The sequence below is a fragment of the Nicotiana tabacum genome, chromosome 8 (assembly GCF_000715075.1).
Source record: "Nicotiana tabacum cultivar K326 chromosome 8, ASM71507v2, whole genome shotgun sequence".
Lineage (NCBI taxonomy): Eukaryota > Viridiplantae > Streptophyta > Magnoliopsida > Solanales > Solanaceae > Nicotiana > Nicotiana tabacum.
In genome coordinates this window covers 73456611-73474274 of record NC_134087.1, presented here as the reverse complement: position 1 = coordinate 73474274, position 17664 = coordinate 73456611, and positions in this window count along the sequence as shown.

The window sequence follows — 17664 nt, the reverse complement described above, 5'->3', positions numbered from 1 at the left end:
TCTTTGAAAGTATATAAAGTATGTAAATCATGTTACCTCGGAGGTTACAAATATTGAAGATCATGAACAACAAGTACAAAGAGGGTTGGAAGGTTCAGAAGCTAAAGGAATTGAAGAAAATAATGTTTCGACGAAAGGCAGCAAGTTGGGAATGTTATAACATGTACTTTTTTGGGTGAGACTAGGGTGCGTAATATGATAAGGAGGTTATGCTATGAGTTATGTTAGTCGAATGATAGTCGTGTCTTATGTTTTGAAGTCAAGGGATTTGTGGAACAAAAGTCGATCAAAGTCATCACAAGTTACGTTCATAAGTTTTACTGAAATTTGGGTCAAATATAACTGCGATTTTCTCCCAATATACTTAGAGTTACGAAGTGTTCCAACCATCAAATTGAAGATCTATGAGTCTATTTTCTAACGCATTAAATTGTTTGTCAATAAGACATCGGAGTAGAGAGATATATGAGTTTTTGCGAGACTGCGTAGACTGCTAGATGACTAGTATGTATGTCACCTACTTGCTTAAATGAAAGTCCAAAAAGGGGTTATTTCGCCTCGGACAAAGAACCCAATAAGGGACTATCTCCTGCTATATAACACTCATTATATAACACAAATAACCAGAGCTAAACCCTGCAAACATTCCCCCAAAAATTGCTCACAAACCCTATTTGATTTTCTCTCATTTTCAAGTTCTAGTTGGAGGTAAAACCTAGAGTTTGAAGAACCAAGATAAGAGCTGAATTATTCAACAAATAAGGTAAGTTTACTGCTCTCTTTCATCCATTTTTTCTGCTGGAGATGTAATGAAAGTCGTTCTATAATTGTAAGAACTCACGGGACGGTGATCGGAAGCCGTGAGTTCGAGTTATTCACTTGTAGCAGTCTGTTTTATGGAATATTTTGTGTTGATGTTGGATTGCATGTTTTACTACTGTTTTATGGAGTTTTGGAGGAAGGAGGGTGTGGAGAAACACCACATAAATGCAGGGTGGTGGGTGTAAGCACGTGATTTTTGACCCTCCCCGAGAATTTTCACATTTTTAGCGTGAATATGTGAAATTGGGTCTAGTATAGCTATTTTAACTATTTTTACTTTATTTTGTTGCAAAAAGAAAATTACAAAAAATATATATATAAATTTTAGTTTATGTATCTCTCATAAACTTGAAAAAATACAAAAATTGCACTTTATTTTTGTACTTTTTATAATTTCGAAAATTACAAAAATATAGTTCTATTAATGTTTTGTAGTCATTTTAATTGTTGAAAAAAATTAAAAAATATTACTTTATATTTTACCTTTATATAAAAACGAAAATTAAAAAATAGTTTTATTGATATTTTGTAGCTATTTTAAATCTTGAAAAAATATTAAAAAAAGATATAGTTTTGTTTTAAATATTAGTCTTATTTTTGTAGTTATTTTGCTTACATAGGATTAGTAAGCAACGTCGTGTTCTTATTCTCGGATCCGGGCAAAAGAATAAAATTCGGGTTCAAACTACCCGGTTTTAGGCCTAATTTTCGGACCTAGCCCATAATAAACCGAGTCCACCGTACACGGGGAACCCCACCACGCGTGGGGGACATAAACCTTGAACCCCACCACGCGTGGGGCTCATTTGTCTTGACCAAAGCCACAAATACACGGATTTGGACATTTTTGAAAGGGGGGAACGAACAGATTTTAAAGGAAAAACCCAAAAATGCACTGTGGATCTCCTTCTTCCTGAAGGAGAACCAAAAAAAACCCTAACGAACACCACCCCAAAACCACCATCAACAACCTCACGACCACCACCAAACCACCACCAAACACCCACCTCCTTCACGTCCGTCGACCAACAAACCTAACCAAACCCGACCCCAAAACCACCAGGAAAACCACCGCCAGTCCCATCGTTCACCATCCTCCCACCAGCAAACTCCACCACCCAAACACCATTACCAAGCAGACCACTCCATTTCCAGCTTCCCCGTCGCAACCAGCTCCCCTCCCCAACGTCTGAACCTAACCACCAGCCTACCCCCCCCCCCAACACCTAAAACCTACTGTCCAAAACCAGTCGAAAAACCAACAAACCACCATTCCCTCCTTCCCGGCCAGCTGACCCCTCTCCGTCTCGCCGCCTCCATCAAACAACCAAACCCTACACCAAACAGACCCTTCCACCACCATAAACAACACCATCGCAGCTGCTTCTGCCTCCTCCATAATTATCGTCAACAAACCACCCAAAAACCCTACGAGCCCCTACTACCTCTCGTCCAAACAACACCACTAAACACCACCCCCGTCAACCATCGTCCACTGCCCAAACGACCCCACGCATTCCTGAAGCAAACCAGTAATCACGGCACCAAACAGGCCCGTCAGTAGCCCCCCCCTCGCGTCGACCTTACTGCTGTCGACGTTGTTCCATCTTTCGCGAGTAGTTGTTGGTTGCTGCGATCCTGCCTTGCCGAGTTTTCTGTTTTCCGTCGAGGTCGACTTTGGGTCGTCGAGGTCCGGTACGTCGAGGTTGTTGTCCGAGGTTTCGTCGCAGGTCCAATGCATAGGTTTCCGATAGTTATCGGGACAGTTTGGTTGTTGTTCTTGCTTCAAACAGGTGCATACACATTTCCAAACTTGTTATATTTGCTTAAATGGAATGAAATGATATGGATTTCCTATTCACTGTTTGTGTATCGGATTTGTTGAATATCGAATTTCCTATTCTGAAAGGTGTTAATTACTTAGTTTGTCTTAATAGTTGTTTATACATGTGGTAGTAATGTTAAAATTTTAGTAGCAATTTTAATTCCGCAGAAAGATACCCACTTCATCAAATGAGTTCAATTTATAACCCATGATCTCGTGAAGTAGCAAAAAACGTAGTTATTTTAGTCTTGTCCTTTTTCTAAAAGAAAAAAAAGAGAAAAATAAATAAATAAATAGAAAACGAGACTAGCTTCGCCAAATAAAAATGTACAGATTGCGAAGCCCTCACAAAATATATGTATGAAATACTTAGATTCCGGGACGGGTCGTTTAGCAAATCTCACGGCCCTACCCCAAAAATAATAATGCGCTAGTTGCTTTAGGCGCGCCTTTAATAATGTTACCTCCCTAAACTCGGGTGCACATTTATGTGACCCAAATCCAAATCTCAATGGAGTCGAAATATGTCTCTAGTCACGGGTATATTGATTATGGCGTGGCCCGAGATGCATTTCCATGACGTTGTAAATTCCTTTTAATAATAAATGAGACGAGCCTCGACAAACAAAAAATGTAGAAGCTGTGGGGCCCTCTAAATGTATACATATTAAAAATACTTAGAATTCGGGACATGCCGTTTAGTAAATTTTACGGCCTTTCCCAAAAATAACAATACGTTAGTTGCTTTAGGCGCGTCTTAATAATTTATTTTTCCTTAATTCGGGTGCACATTTATGTGACCCAAATCCAAATCTCAACTGAGTCGAGATATGTCAATAACTACGGGTGCATTGATGTAACGTGGTTCGAGATATATTTTCACGACGTTGCAATTCTCGTAAAAAATAATAATAAAAACGGTCAAGAGTTTAAAACTAGCACATAGGTTTAACATGTACAAAATCAGATAATCAAGCCAAATATAACAGTTGAGCGACCGTGCTAGAACCACGAAACTCGGGAATGCCTAACACCTTCTTCCAGGTTAACAGAATTCCTTATCCGGATTTCTGGTACGCAGACTGTAATATAGAGTCATTCTTTTCCTCGATTCGGGATTAAAATTGGTGACTTGGGACACCTTAAATCTCCCAAGTGGCGACTCTGAAATAATTAAACCAATCCCGTTTCGATTGTCCTTTAATTGGAAAAAACTCCCGTGCGCCCCCGCGGGTGCGGAAAAAGGAGGTGTGACAGCTCTGGCGACTCTGCTGGGGATTAGTGGCCCAGAACCACTGGTTCAGGGTTAGAAATTCGAGCTTAGATAAATTGTTATATTTGGTTTTATCTGATTTTTACATGTTTGAGCCTAATGTGCTTTATGCTTTTACCGCTTTGATATTATTTGAACTGTATATAAATTGTGCCGAAACATTTCTCTTCTTACCTCCGGGGATGTGCTTACTGGTTGAGACTCCCTATTCTGTTAGTGTCGTACCCTAAATAAAGGAGGCTCGGAAAGTTTCTAAGCCGGCTGGCCTTTTGGTTCCCGGAAAGGAGCTCCTTCCTCAGCTCGAGTTGTCCGCTCGGGTACACTGTCTAGAACAAATACCCAGGTTATGAACTTAGAATAACTCAGCTTCATGCCGGATCCCTAGTAGGAACGTTTATTTGCATCATGTGCATCTGACTTAGGGGACTCAACACAGGGGTTGGGTCCGTCTAGGACAAGCAACCTGAAAATAATAGACCATATTCGGCATCCTATGTGCTACATGTTGTATTTATTCAAGGGTGAATGGGTCATTTGGCGGACCAATGATAGTGGCGGACAAATGACACACTTTGTTATGTTGACCACATTTAATAAGAAGGTGGCACGTTTTTCCAGCATGATGTTATTTTAATCAAAAGCATGGGGAACAATTGTGGAGCCCAAGAAGTCTTGGAATTCTCTATGTCCCCCATCCTTTATTTTTGGGAAAAGACACATGGGGAACATTTGTGGAATCCAAGAAGTCTTGGAATTCCCTATGTCCCCCATGCTTCACATGTTGGGAAAAAGCGCACGGGGAACATTTGCGAAATCCAAGATGTCTTGGAAATCCTTATGTTTCTCATGCCACATTTTGAAAATAATAATAAATATAAAAAAATAAAAATACATATAAAAACAAAGCATGGAAATTCAAAAGATTTTGTATGTCTTCATCATTTTCCACGGATTAAAAAAAACGTGAAAAAAATGACAAAATAACAGTGTAGAGATATAACTACTTATTTTTATAAATAAAAAAAAACGAATGTCCGAGTAGTATCGAAACTCTGCCGAAATTTTGAAAATGAAAAAAAATATCTTATTAGTTTGTTATATTAAAAGCAAAGGAAAAATAGAAAAAAAATCATCATTGTTCTGTCAAAAAATATAGAAAAGAAAATAGTTTGTTTTGCCATGAAAATGAAAATGAAAAAGAGTCTGGTTTTTAAAATGTTTTATTTTATTTTATTTGTCTATGAAAATGCCAAAAATAAAATAAAAAGAGTCAGGCGTTGAACGTGATTTTATTATTTGTTCCAAAATAAATATGTATATAATCCAAAAAAAAATCAAAAATATTTTGATTCTTCTTTAAAAAATTCAAGCATTTCTTTTATTAAAGGAAAAATTCCAAAAAAAAAAAATATTTTCTTTAGAATAAGAAAAACAAATGAAAAAGAAGGAATGTTTTTAGGTTTTACGTTAGTTAGTTTGTTTGTTATGAATGAAAAATAATAGTTTGTTTGTTTGTTATATATATAAAAAAAAAATAGAAAATGGAAAATGGTCTTCTCAAAAATAGTCTATTTGACCGAACTACGCGGGTTTGATTCTCACCGGATGTGAGATACGTAGGCAACCCTCATCGGGTCCAACCCCACCTTCTCCAAAAAAAAGAAGGAATGTTTTATGTTTTTCGTTAATTTGTTTGTTTGTTATAAATGAAAAATTATAGTCTATTTGATTGTTGTGAAAATAATAAAAAAAAACATGGAAAAAATAGTTTATTTGCCCGAACTACGCGGGTTTGATTCTCACCGGATGTGAGATACGTAGGCAACCCTCATCGGGTCCAACCCCACCTTTTGCTAAAATAGCCAAAAATCAAAATTTTAATCTTGTCATAAATAAGTCGGGTGATGTCCAACCCACCTTTTTGCTAAATAGCCAAAAACAAATAAAAAGAAAAACATGTCAAAATTTTAATTTTGCCATAAAGAAGTCGGGTGACGCTGTTTTATCAAGACATAGCCGAATGTTCCCGAAAGGGACGCCGGAAGGCTGACTTTGCATAAACAGCCATCTTTGGGTCATTTTTTAAGATTTGGTCCAGTTGACCCACACAACCTTAAAAATCTTCGTCCCCGGGACGTTGAAAGGTCGTGTTTGCAGTATTGAGTTTTCCAATTTGAAAAACGATAAAAGAGTCGTGAATAGGTCAGGTGATGCTGTTTTGTCATAAACAGCCAAATGTTCCCGAAAGGGACGCCGGAAGGCTGACTTTGCATAAGTAGAGTAATACGTGAAAAACTCTCAACTCACGGGATTAAAAAATCACGACCTACACTTGTAGGATTTTAACTTCACTATTGAACAAACTTCAGATTACAAACTATTGTAGAATTAAACTCTTAATCTCTCACTCACTTGTAACAACTCTATTACAAACCTTTTTGTAATAACTCTATTACAAAGCTCACAGCTCGACTAACACTAGCCAAGATACAAACACAAGGTTTATGGTATAACAAATGGTTTCCTACACAATGCTTCTAGCTAAGCGAAGTAGGAATCATAAGTAGATCACTCTAATAAAGTTACAACACAATTAAGGACATATGATAGCACAGTGCTGGAAACTGGTCCTTTGTTCTGTTGTTCTTTGTTCTTGAAGCCATGAATATTACTTGCAAGATGGTAGCATACTTGAGAGAAAACTTAATCAATTTCCAGATGTGCAAGTATGTGTTTTTCCTTTGCTTCATGTTGATAATATACAAGTGATGTCACTTGGATGATGCAAGCAATTCCGGTACAAGGCATTCCCCGTAAAGTGACTGTTGCACTATTTGCACTGTTGCGTGTGTGTAGAGGAATAATTGCAGCGACTTTATAGCTGTGGGGAGTTGACTGGCACAGTCAGCAAGGGAATTGATGTCCATCTGTTCCCTATGTCGTCTCTTTGACTCTAGTTGTTGGAACTTGTGCCCGACTTGAGACTTATTATTCTTGAGCACTTTGATGATATGTAACAAGTTCCCGATTTGATTCTTATCATAAAGTTTGTTAGATCATCAAAATATAAAAACCTTTTGGGTCATGTTTTGGATTTTTTGTCCAATTGACCCACACAGCCTTAAAAATTTTCGTCCCCAAGGCGCTGAAGGGCCGTGTTTGCAACACCAAGTTTTTATTATAATTTGAAAAGAAAAAAAAAACACAGAGTCGGCGGTCAGGTGAATACCGTTTGAATTTTGTCATAATAAGCCGAGCCAGCTTCGGCCGCGTCATAAACCGTTCTTGCCGAAATAGCCTTAGAGTATCTTTCAGTTGTCGAAAGGCTATTTTCGTAAAAGAACGGACAAGTTTGTAAAGTGTCATAAATAATCCTCCCCGGCCTCAAAATTCATGTGAAATTTGGAAGGGGCTACATTTGCAAAAATAACCGTTTGGTTGCATTTGTCGAACAGAGAAAGGGAGCTAGCCTTTTGTTTTTTGAGTTTGTAAAGCTTTTGATTAGAATATGTGGGTTGTTTGATTTTCGAGTTTGTAGGTCATCTTCAAACCTTTGAAACCCAGTTTGTTCTAATATGAAAAATGTTTAGTATTGTTTATCTTTTAGTGGTCCGAACTACGCAAGGTCTGATTCACGCGGGGACGTGATACGTAGGCAATCCACATAAGATTCGACCGCCAGTAATAAAAAAAAATAAAAATAAAATAAAAAATATAATAATAAATAAATAAAAGAGAGTGTGGAAGATTTTCAGGGGGCACAATTGTCTAACTGCTTAGGTACATTGTATCTCTGATATATGATTGTATGTCCAATGCCCTAACACTAACGTGATGGCTTCCCTTTGATGTGTCCATATATAGAAAGTGGTTGGTTGTGGTAACTCCTCCCTGCAAAGCAAAATCAAAGGACAATGGCTCAGAACCGCAGAACCGAGTGGGTCGGTACTGATGACCGACAACAATTGATCGAACGGAACAGCGGGTTGGTAGAAGAAGTGAGAATGCTGAGACAGCATGTGGTAGACATGTATCAGGCATGGATAATGGGAAAAGCACCACCCCCTCTACCGCCAAGTCTCTTAAGCTCGGTCATTTCCCAAGCACCCAACACCATAATGGAAGATCCCCCATACTCTCCATCCCAACCCACTTATGGCAGCTTTCCCAGCTATCCGAGTAGCTCCATCAATCCTCAATGCTTCTCCGCTCCCCAACACCACTTCTTTCCCCGTGACCTCAAAAGTCATACCTCACTTCCCAGGGACCCGACTCCACGAAATGCTTACCCACCCATACAAGCCCATCAAAAGCCATCTGGATCAGGTTTCCGGCCCTGTCAACATGCAAGAATGAAGAGGTTGCTGAAACGAGGAAAGGCTCTCACCCCCATCGGGGTATCTTATGCCAGTCTGTTTGAAAGGCTAAGGCATGCTGGCTCGATTGAGCCACTCCCCGCATGTACTCTAAATCCACTTGCAAGGAGCTTTGATCCGGCAGTGCGATGCGCCTACCACTCCAATGTCATAGGGCACAACGTTGAGAGCTGTCGTACTTTGAAAAGGGAAGTGGAGAAAATGATCCAAGAAGGGCGGATTGTGATTAATGACAGTGACATGGAGCACTCGAACCCCCTCGAGAACTGGCCGACGGAGGTTGATGAGGTTGAAGCTGGTAATGGTCTCGGTAGTATTGATGCAAAGCTCAGTGGCTAAAATGCCAATTTTGATAAAGTGGGAGGACGTTTCGTTCCTTGGTCAGCAAGAGAAAAGCTTGTGGTGGCTTATTTTGTGGTCATTTCTGTTGTTCGGATTATTAAGGTTGTAATTGGGATTTTGTCCTGTGTCAAACCTTCTTATCTTTCCATTTTGTCATAGCAGTTTGTTTAAATTTTGTCCAGTTTGTGTTAGGATTTTATTCTGGTTGTTTTGTTTGTTTTATTATTCAAACCATTTCGCCGGTAGTCTAATACAAAGTCGGTCTTTTGTTAGTTCCAGTCGTCTTTTGTTTAGTCCTTTTATCATCTCGTTCAATGCCGATTCTAGGGACATGACATGCGCACACACTTTGGGCCTAGTCTTTAAAGTTAATCATATAACCCTGGAAAGGCGATCAGACCATTTAAAGAAAATAAGGACGGTTTGAGATTATTCAGAGCTCGAGTCATGTGGAACTGGGGCAAGTTAAGCACAAAGAAAACCGTTAAAAGCAAGATTCGCCAAATTGGCATGAGGGTCGGTCATGATAATGAGAGTGTCGCCCAACGGTGCTTAGAAATGACAAAGGAAAAATAAAATGTTTAACATAATTGTCAAGTCCAGCACCATCAGAAGAGACTACAAATTTAAAGTGTGTTGTTTGCACTTGGCATGTTTTGAAGACTGGAATGACGAAGACATTTTGTTCTGCTACCCAAACACTTTATCCTTCGTTACCCCTTTTGAGCCTTATTTATTTTCTTTCATACCCCTCGTTCGGAATCAGTAGCAACGAAGAAAAAAGGAAAAAGAAAGAAAATGACAAAACAAAAAAGAGAAAAAAAAATTAAAAAAAAAGAGAAAAAGAAAAATGATAACAAAAACAAAAGAAAATCAGAATGAAAAAGAGGAATTGGGAACTACGTTTGACCTGATTCCTCAAAGAGGATACGTAGGCGCTTCACGGCTCGGTCATAGTTTTGAAAAATGAAAAAAAAACAATTAAGATATCCCCAAGCAAGAAACTGGGGCAGAGGTTGCGATCGTTGTAAATAAATCTAATTCCGAAGGTTGTAACTAATAACCCAAAACTAATGCATTTTTTTTGAACGTTTAATACCCTTTTTTTTCTAGCCCTATCCAAAAACCCACATTACGGTCCAAAGAAAGACCTTCTGATCAGTTTTCAAAAAATGCCAAGTCAGACAAATGAAGAGTCTTACCGGCGATCATAACATTCTGTTCCACAGCAGAAAGGACTCTAATCTCCAACAGAGAGAGTCATACCAGCAACACTCCAAATCACCAGCTGGAGAGAGATATAAAACGAGAGAGTCTTATCGGTGAAAACCTTCACAGGCACAATAAGGCGATGAAAGCTGAGAGAAAAACCAAAAATGAGAGAGACTTGATAGTGAAAACCCTTCGGGCACTACAAGTCGAATAAGATTGAGAATCAGATGGGGAATCGCCAATTGAAGATCTTGAAAGATGATTGACGGTAGAGGATAGGCCACATGTGCATGTCATGACCATTAGAGTCGGTATCTGCATTTGATAGGTTTTTATTTATAGTTTCTTTTGTTAAAGAGTCATCTTTTTCCTTTGTCTTTTTATTCTATTCCCTTTTATCTTTTCCTTTCATAGAAAAATCCCCAATAGAGTCTGTCTGGTCAGAACAAGTGTGAATTGACTTCAAATATGCCATCAGCTTTCTAATTATGCAAGACCGGATAAGATTAGAATATCCAAATGGTCTAAGTCAGTAAGGAACAAGCGCGAGGCCAGTATCAATAAAGATATCCCCAGCAAAAGGGAATTAACCAAAGGATTGACGAATGTCTAGAGGGATACCCTTGCCGAAATCAAAGGTTATAAACCTCAAGGCCAAGGCCCATGAACAGAGCAAGGAAAGCAGTGAGCATGATTTGGCGAAATCCATACTAGACTAAAAGGTCGGGGAAATGCCAGTTTCCGAGCTATGCCACAAAAGAAGAGGGATATCCCCAGCAGAAAGGGATTATCCCCAACAAATAATATCATCCCCAACAAGTTGTGGAGCGCAGAGCAAGGAAAGAAAAGGGAAAAACCATCCCAGCAGGAGTATCACAACCAACCACCATGTTTTAAACTAACAAATTTTGTCTGATTTGAAACAGGTAAGGGAAATGGCATAGATGCCAGAAATACATGCACAGGGATATTATCAAACTGGGGCAGAAAATTTTCCTTCCATTTAGAAAATTTTCTGGAAGTCAGGTACCCATTCGGGGAAGAATAAAAGATAACGCCAGTCTCGAGGGAAGTGGTCTTAGAGCCAGTGTTGCCCCCAACATAATAAGTTTCAATGGAGGAAGTTGTTCCCCAGCAAAGGGATGAAACTTGAGCTCAGAAAAAGCAAGAGGCCAACATCATTCCTAACAGCCTTCCGAAGAGTGAAGCACTAGTTCTGAAAGAATCAAAATCCCCCGGCAGTGTTATCCTCGACAGCGTTATCCCCAGCTAATAACATTTTATCCCTAACAGGTAAGTAAATAATTTCCCAACAGTGCTATCTCTGGCAGTTTCGAGGAGTCCAACACAAGGTTGGAAAGTCGGTACCCTCAGTGGTTCCTTGCGGGGAAAGGCAAAACGACTCTCAAGGGAGGTAGTCTTCGAAGGAAGAAGCTATGCAAAAACAAAACAAAAAAAATAATAACAAAAAAAGAAAAAGAATAAAAAAAAGAATAAAAAGACAATAATGAAAAAAAGAAGAGAAAAGGAAAGTCATCCCCGTCAATAATCCCCAGCAGTTTCGAGGGAAGACAACACATGTAAGTAAATAATTCAGGAAGAAGGAATGGTTCACGCATAGGAGACGCACTTCCTAAGCGAAGATTTCATTAATTGGAGACGCACTTCCTAGTTTGAAATTATTAGAGTTTTCATAGGAGATGCATTTCCTCCTAAGTTTAAGTTTTCACCCATAGGAGATGCATTTCCTCCTAAGTCTAGTTTAGTTTCACCCATGGGAGATGCATTTCCTCCTAAGTTTAAAGTTTTACCCATAGGAGACGCATTTCCTCCTAGGTTTATTTTAGTTTTACCCATAGGAGACGCATTTCCTCCTAAGTTTATGTTCTACCCATAGGAGACGCATTTTCCCCTAAGTCTAGTTTTACCCATAGGAGATGCATTTCCTCCTAAGTTTAGTTTTACCCATAGGAGACGCATTTCCTCCTAAGTTTACTTCACCCATAGGAGATGCATTTCCTCCTAAGTTTATTTTACCCATAGGAGATGCATTTCCTCCTAAGTTGTTGTTAAAAAAAATAAAAAATAAAAAAATAAAAATAAAAAATGACCTAGTCTGATGAACCTTCTCCTAGGATCAAAATCTTAGTCTGACGAATTTTTCTCCTAAGATAGAGACCTAGTCTGACGAACCTTCTCCTAGGATCAAAATCTTAGTCTGATGAATCTTTCTCCTAAGATACCAAAAAAAAAGTAGAGACCTAGTCTGACGAACCTTCTCCTAGGATCAAAATCTTAGTCTGACGAATCTTTCTCCTAAGATAACAAAAAGAAAAGACCTAGTCTGATGAACCTTCTCCTAGGATCAAAATCTTAGTCTGATGAATCTTTCTCCTAAGATAACAAAAAGAAAAGACCTAGTCTGATGAACCTTCTCCTAGGATCAAAATCTTAGTCTGACGAATTTTTCTCCTAAGATAGAGACCTAGTCTGACGAACCTTCTCCTAGGATCAAAATCTTAGTCTGATGAATCTTTCTCCTAAGATACCAAAAAAGAAAAGACCTAGTCTGATGAACCTTCTCCTAGGATCAAAATCTTAGTGTGACGAATTTTTCTCCTAAGATAGAGACCTAGTCTGATGAACCTTCTCCTAGGATCAAAATCTTAGTCTGATGAATCTTTCTCCTAAGATACCAAAAAACAAGACCTAGTCTGATGAACCTTCTCCTAGGATCAAAATCTTAGTCTGATGAATTTTTTTCCTAAGATAGAGACCTAGTCTGACGAACCTTCTCCTAGGATCAAAATCTTAGTCTGACGAATCTTTCTCCTAAGATAACAAAAAGAAAAGACCTAGTCTGATGAACTTTCTCCTAGGATCAAAATCTTAGTCTGATGAATCTTTCTCCTAAGATAACAAAAAGAAAAGACCTAGTCTGATGAACCTTCTCCTAGGATCAAAATCTTAGTCTGACGAATTTTTCTCCTAAGATAGAGACCTAGTCTGACGAACCTTCTCCTAGGATCAAAATCTTAGTCTGACAAATCTTTCTCCTAAGATAACAAAAAGAAAAGACCTAGTCTGATGAACCTTCTCCTAGGATCAAAATCTTAGTCTGATGAATCTTTCTCCTAAGATAACAAAAAGAAAAGACCTAGTCTGATGAACCTTCTCCTAGGATCAAAATCTTAGTCTGACGAATTTTTCTCCTAAGATAGAGACCTAGTCTGACGAACCTTCTCCTAGGATCAAAATCTTAGTCTGATGAATCTTTCTCCTAAGATACCAAAAAGAAAAGACCTAGTCTGATGAACCTTCTCCTAGGATCAAAATCTTAGTCTTACGAATTTTTCTCCTAAGATAGAGACCTAGTCTGATGAACCTTCTCCTAGGATCAAAATCTTAGTCTGATGAATCTTTCTCCTAAGATACCAAAAAGCAAGACCTAGTCTGATGAACCTTCTCCTAGGATCAAAATCTTAGTCTGATGAATTTTTCTCCTAAGATAGAGACCTAGTCTGACGAACCTTCTCCTAGGATCAAAATCTTAGTCTGACGAATCTTTCTCCTAAGATAACAAAAAGAAAAGACCTAGTCTGATGAACCTTCTCCTAGGATCAAAATCTTAGTCTGATGAATCTTTCTCCTAAGATAACAAAAAGAAAAGACCTAGTCTGATGAACCTTCTCCTAGGATCAAAATCTTAGTCTGACGAATTTTTCTCCTAAGATAGAGACCTAGTCTGACGAACCTTCTCCTAGGATCAAAATCTTAGTCTGATGAATCTTTCTCCTAAGATAACCAAAAACAAAAATGACCTAGTCTGACGAACCTTCTCCTAGGATCAAAATCTTAGTCTAATGACTCTTTCTCCTAAGATACCAAAAAGAAAAGACCTAGTCTGATGAACCTTCTCCTAGGATCAAAATCTTAGTCCGATGAATTTTTCTCCTAAGATAGAGACCTAGTCTGACGAACCTTCTCCTAGGATCAAAATCTTAGTCTGATGAATCTTTCTCCTAAGATACCAAAAAAACAAGACCTAGTCTGACGAACCTTCTCCTAGGATCAAAATCTTAGTCTGACGAATTTTTCTCCTAAGATAGAGACCTAGTCTGACGAGCTTTCTCCTAGGATCAAAATCTTAGTCTGATGAATCTTTCTCCTAAGATGCTAAAAAAAACATTTTGAAAAAAAAAGAAAAAAAAATGAGTCATTTTCCTAATTCCAGGCGCCCACCTGTATAACGAGAGGAATACATTTCAGTCTTTACTTTCAAGTGTTGAAATTGGGAGCCCGCCCATAATAACAGAGGCATACATTCAGTTTTTACTTTCAAGTGTTGAAATTGGGAGCCCGCCCATAATAACAAAGGCATACATTCCAGTCTTTACTTTTGGGAGCCCGCCCATAATAACAGAGGCATACATTTCAGTCTTTACTTTTCAAGTGTTAAAATTGGGAGCCCGCCCATAATAACAGAGGAATACATTCAGTCTTTACTTTCAAGTGTTGAAATTGGGAGCCCGCCCATAGAATAGAGGCATACATTCCAGTCTTTAAATTTCTTGTCAGGCGCCCACCTACATAACGAGTGGAATACTTTTCAGTCTTTAAATTTCTTTTCAGGCGCCCACCTGTATAACAAGAGGAATACTTTTTAGTCCTATACTGCAGATTTTGGAAATCAGTAACCCCACCGGAAGGTAGAAGGTTACAACAGGAATCCCCAGCTCCGGGAAGCAGAAGGCTACAACAAAAATCCCCAGCATTCAACCAAGTTATAAATAGCAGAAGCTCGCCTCAAGAATGCGAGTCAACATCTGAGATGGTCGACAAAAGCTGGACACAACAAAAAAGAAAAAAAAAGAAGAAGAAAAAAAAATGAATGAATCCGAAGCACGGAAGTGGAGAACGGATGTGATCTGCTCAAGAACTAGCGCCTACAACTAGCAAGTATCAAGGTTCAAATCCAAAGTCTGTATGAAGTACCATTCAAGACTCAAGATCAAGTTTCAGAAGACTTAGAGATAGGAATCCTTGTAATTAGTAGCTGATAGGTTTAGTTAGTCTTTTTCAGTCATCATTTTTTTTGTTGTAATGACAGGACCGCGGACCGGAACCTCAACGGAACGACACCTCGATCGGCTCTTCACCTCGGTACACTTAACCATCTCTTGCATTTTCGAACTACACGTGGCCTGATTCCTGTATAACCAAGGATATGTAGGCAGCTCAGATACCAGGGCTCGGTCACATTCCCTCCCTTTCCTTAAGTGTAGTCCGTCCAAGTAATGGTCGGGTCAAAAACACGTCTAGTCGTTCTTTGTCGGAAAACTCTTCGTGTTTCCAATCAAAGAGGGGCAGCTGTAAGCACGTGATTTTTGACCCTCCCCGAGAATTTTCACATTTTTAGCGTGAATATGTGAAATTTGGTCTAGTATAGCTATTTTAACTATTTTTACTTTATTTTGTTGCAAAAAGAAAATTACAAAAAATATATATATAAATTTTAGTTTATGTATCTCTCATAAACTTGAAAAATACAAAAATTGCACTTTATTTTTGTACTTTTTATAATTTCGAAAATTACAAAAATATAGTTCTATTAATGTTTTGTAGTCATTTTAATTGTTGAAAAAAATTAAAAAATATTACTTTATATTTTACCTTTATATAAAAACGAAAATTAAAAAATAGTTTTATTGATATTTTGTAGCTATTTTAAATCTTGAAAAAATATTAAAAAAAGATATAGTTTTGTTTTAAATATTAGTCTTATTTTTGTAGTTATTTTGCTTACATAGGATTAGTAAGCAACGTCGTGTTCTTATTCTCGGATCCAGGCAAAAGAATAAAATTCGGGTTCAAACTACCCGATTTTATGCCTAATTTTCGGACCTAGCCCATAATAAATCGAGTCCACCGTACACGGGGAACCCCACCACGCGTGGGGGACATAAACCTTGAACCCCACCACACGTGGGGCTCATTTGTCTTGGCCAAAGCCACAAATACACGGATTTGGACATTTTTGAAAGGGGGAACGAACAGATTTTAAAGGAAAAACCCAAAAATGCACTGTGGATCTCCTTCTTCCTGAAGGAGAACCAAAAAAAACCCTAACGAACACCACCCCAAAACCACCATCAACGACCTCACGACCACCACCAAACCACCACCAAACACCCACCTCCTTCACGTCCGTCGACCAACAAACCTAACCAAACCCGACCCCAAAACCACCAGGCAAACCACCGCCAGTCCCATCGTTCACCATCCTCCCACCAGCAAACTCCACCACCCAAACACCATTACAAAGCAGACCACTCCATTTCCAGCTTTCTCGTCGCAACCAGCTCCCCTCCTCAACGTCTGAACCTAACCACCAGCCTACCCCCCCCAACACCTAAAACCTATTGTCCAAAACCAGTCGAAAAACCAACAAACCACCATTCCCTCCTTCCCAGCCAGCTGACCCCTCTCCGTCTCGCCGCCTCCATCAAACAACCAAACCCTACACCAAACAGACCCTTCCACCACCATAAACAACACCATCGCAGCTGCTTCTGCCTCCTCCATAATCATCGTCAACAAACCACCCAAAAACCCTACGAGCCCCTACTACCTCTCGTCCAAACAACACCACTAAACACCACCCCCGTCAACCATCGTCCACTGCCCAAACGACCCCACGCATTCCTGAAGCAAACCAGTAATCACGGCACCAAACAGGCCCGTCAGTAGCCCCCCCTCACGTCGACCTTACTGCTGTCGACGTTGTTCCATCTTTCGCGAGTAGTTGTTGGTTGCTGCGATCCTGCCTTGCCGAGTTTTCTGTTTTCCGTCGAGGTCGACTTTGGGTCGTCGAAGTCCTGTACGTTGAGTTTGACGTCGAGGTTCCGTCGTTCCGTCATTGGAGAGGTTTCCGATAGTTGTCGGGACAGTTTGGTTGTTGTTCTTGCTTCAAACAGGTGCATACACATTTCCAAACTTGTTATATTTGCTTAAATGGAATGAAATGATATGGATTTCCTATGCACTGTTTGTGTATCGGATTTGTTGAATATCGGATTTCCTATTCTGAAAGGTGTTAATTACTTAGTTTGTCTTAATAGTTGTTTATACATGTGGTAGTAATGTTAAAATTTTAGTAGCAATTTTAATTCCGCAGAAAAAAAAACCGCTTCATCAAATGAGTTCAATTTATAACCCATGATCTCGTGAAGTAGCAAAAAACGTAGTTATTTTAGTCTTGTCCTTTTTCTAAAAGAAAAAAAAGAGAAAAATAAATAAATAAATAGAAAACGAGACTAGCTTCGCCAAATAAAAATGTACAGATTGCGAAGCCCTCACAAAATATATGTATGAAATACTTAGATTCCGGGACGGGTCGTTTAGCAAATCTCACGGCCCTACCCCAAAAATAATAATGCGCTAGTTGCTTTAGGCGCGCCTTTAATAATGTTACCTCCCTAAACTCGGGTGCACATTTATGTGACCCAAATCCAAATCTCAATGGAGTCGAAATATGTCTCTAGTCACGGGTATATTGATTATGGCGTGGCCCGAGATGCATTTCCATGACGTTGTAAATTCCTTTTAATAATAAATGAGACGAGCCTCGACAAACAAAAAATGTAGAAGCTGTGGGGCCCTCTAAATGTATACATATTAAAAATACTTAGAATTCGGGACATGCCGTTTAGTAAATTTTACGGCCTTTCCCAAAAATAACAATACGTTAGTTGCTTTAGGCGCGTCTTAATAATTTATTTTTCCTTAATTCGGGTGCACATTTATGTGACCCA